The sequence below is a fragment of the Notothenia coriiceps genome, unplaced genomic scaffold (genome assembly GCF_000735185.1).
Source record: "Notothenia coriiceps isolate Sejong01 unplaced genomic scaffold, NC01 NC01_scaffold00022018, whole genome shotgun sequence".
Classification (NCBI taxonomy): domain Eukaryota; kingdom Metazoa; phylum Chordata; class Actinopteri; order Perciformes; family Nototheniidae; genus Notothenia; species Notothenia coriiceps.
The window spans coordinates 528,037-531,196 of NW_011354719.1; the positions used below are offsets into that span (position 1 = coordinate 528,037).

Below are 3,160 nucleotides of genomic sequence, written 5' to 3' on the forward strand. Positions count from 1 at the left end.
ATCAAAAATCCAATATAGTTTGTTGAATTGTGGCCAAACATTTGGCAAAGTTGCATTTGCTAGTCGATCAATCGACTGAAATATCTCAACAAATGTTTGATGCAAAGCAATGACATTTTAAAACAGACATTTAAATTCCTCAGAGGATGAATTATAGTGCAGCACTCCAGCATGTGTCATTTATAATACATTATTAACACCAGTCCCAACATATTAAGTTTAAAACTCAAAAGAAAGTGTGAAGTGGCTTTCATTGTCATATATTTTAGATCACAACCGCATAAATCATTTCAACCCAAACAGAGTCAGCAAAGTCTGAGTTAAGATTCCAAGGTTTATTGGATTGAAGACATTTTTGACTGTCATCTATCCTCTGAGCTTTTGATCTAGATACTTCTGTATCTTGAAGAAAAGAGGAGACCCAGCTGCAGCCTGAGAGCGCTGGATCACTGTCATCGCTCTGGCTGCTTAGACAGCAGATTGTAGTCTGTATCGGGGCTCTCGTAGGACCTCTCTCTGAGGTATTTCAGACGTTCTGACCTTTTGGTGGCCACTTAAAACTTTTAGACACGAAGCTTATTGACTGTCAGCAATGATTTATGTTAGTAAAGACAGCGAGGGATGAAGGATGGACTAAGAAAAGTGGATCAAACATAAACTCACGACACCCTGTATCTTGAAAAAGCCCAAAGAAAAAAAGTGTTTAAACTAGTGGTATTGAGTTCACACAACTTACCATCAACCATGACGCAATTACACAGAGGAAGCTTGACTGAACAAACAAAGAACATTGTAGAGAAACTGAAAATGATATTTGTTCCAGAACATTTCTCTTGCTTTCTGTCTCTGACTCTCCTGCCCAAGTTTCTATGCGATTCAGAAGGAATTTCACCAAAGAACATTTTATTTTCTGACTCAGATGATCCTATTGCAACATAATTGAAGTTAGAGCTTTTCTCAGATGTCTTTATAACTCAAGAATGTAAAATACTTTGATTGCAACATCATACATGTATCAGTGACAATTTGTGTTGCATTCTAAATTATGTTGTAGTAGCTAAACGTTATATACTGCTTTTGTTAATGTCCTTTCTTCTCCTTTTTCACAGCTGTCACGGTCTGCCGTCTCTGTGTCTCTGAGAATCAAATGCTGCCGATAACAGGGATCAGTATCAAGGGAGATGTGGGCTTAATGTACCAGTATCGGCTCAAATAAATCAGAGCAAAATCAAATCCTTATTTTACTGTATTTTTGTGTTTAGTCAACCCCAGCTTGCTAATGTTGCATTGCTCTCCTTAAACAGACAGCCATGCTCTACACTGCATATGTTGGTAAAAATTGGTGATTAAATCTGCATAAGATGTGCTACGTTGAAAGCTAAATGAAATTAGAGAATTCAATTCCTGAAGAAATTGCTAGTGGGAATGCTTTATGCTGAATTGCTATGCTGAAATGTAATGTGTAAGAAGAAAGTGAAGAATTTAGATTGAAATGATACATGAACACTGGGGGCTTGAATGTGTGATAAGAGAAGAAAATAAAGTAAAAAGGCTTGGAAAAGCAGTAGAATATTTTAACTGCCAACTTTTCGACTAAAACCATACGTCACCAATAATGTATCAAATATGTGGAACATGTTGAAGTCAGTATGAAGTCTCCATCAGACAGAAAATAATAAGCTGAGACAGTCTGTTAAACTCTGATTGTCAGTGTTTGTTTCTGTGCTGAGCACCTACTGTAATCATAACACCTAATCATAACACCTGTGTGTGTGCCCAGAGAACATAGGTTTCCATGGTGATGTGCAGTGATCTGTGAGAGGAGAGCCTTTCCATTGATCTGAATGAGAGATAAACCTCTTACATTTGAACGTTTTGTTGAAGAACCGTAGAAGCTATTGGTGAAATTTCAACGCGCGGAGCATCTCCGAAAGTACCCAAAAAGCAGACTGAGACGCTCCTTAGGGTCCTGAGATGCTCCGCGCGTTGAAATTTCACCAATAGCTTCTACGGTTCTTCAACAAAACGTTCAAATGTAAGAGGTTTATCTCTCATTCAGATCAATGGAAAGNTGATGAAGACGTGGGGCTTGGCGGACAGTGCGGCGGCATGCGAGTGCGGTGACCCTGAGCAGACCGCTGACCATATAATCACCATCTGCCCCTTATATAGACCACCCTCGGAAGCCAGCCTGATCAGCCTGCTCTCAGCTTTCTCATTTGTCTGTGTTGTATAGAAGCAGTGTCCTAAATGTAAAATGACTGACATTTTGTTTTAAGAACTACTCACCTGTGGAGATTGCAGTGGCAAAGTGTTCCTGTGTAGCTGGAACAGCACTCTGCAACCACAATGTTGCACTGCTGTTCCAGACCGCACACTACTCCACACTCAACCTGGCTGCCGTACCCCCTGTCCTCAGCTGCACTGAAACAGAGCAGCGATGGCACAAGCCAAGAACCATGGTAAGTACAGTATGTGTTCACTACCAATTCACGGTTTAATTAGTATTTCCTTTGTACCAAGAGCTGATTTAGTATGTTGCATCAACGACCTTTTCAATTAATTTGACAATTATTTTGTGTAATTAATAGGGTGTGAAACCAGGCAGAGTAAGTGACATGGTGTTCATTTCCACTAAGCCAAAGCAGTTACAGTTGCTGACGGTGTACGGTAATATATATTGTCCTAAGTAATTGTATGTACCCTGCTACAACTTTGTGGTTGTTGTCTGAGTGTAAAATTGTTCTTAAAGTCCTAATTACCATATAAACATGTTCAAAGGAGTACACGTTACAAGGCTGTGCGGGGGGAGCTGCCAGACCCAGATGTCCTCAAAGTCAGCGAGGCATACAAGGACTTCTCAGCAGACATCGCACCACGAAAAAAAACGAATGGCTCACTACTCAACTCAACGACTAACACTCTTTCAGAGGATATGTTGGAAATGCACACATTATATATATTTTTTGCATCTACTTTCTGGATATTGTACATCTGTTCATCTGTTATATAAACTAGCATTACTTAAATATGCAGAGACTAATAGAAATGTTTAAATATGTATTTTTCCCCCCGATATAACATCAACCTATGTTTTGTAAAAGTTTATTAAATGAATCTGTAAAATGTTATCATATTGTGGATTTATTAAATTATGTAT

General features: G+C 39.0%; 1 long non-coding RNA gene across 2 annotated transcripts; it reads left to right on the forward strand.

Moving 5' to 3' along the window:
* The first annotated feature begins 2,260 nt into the window (after window positions 1-2,260).
* On the forward strand, window positions 2,261-2,888 carry LOC104953570 (uncharacterized). Of its 2 annotated transcripts, none has more exons than XR_799240.1 (3): window positions 2,261-2,462; window positions 2,592-2,670; window positions 2,782-2,888. It is a non-coding gene; the product is annotated as an uncharacterized lncRNA (long non-coding RNA). The 2 variants fall into 2 exon arrangements; XR_799239.1 differs by having other exon boundaries at window positions 2,592-2,665.
* The last annotated feature ends 272 nt before the right edge of the window (window positions 2,889-3,160 follow it).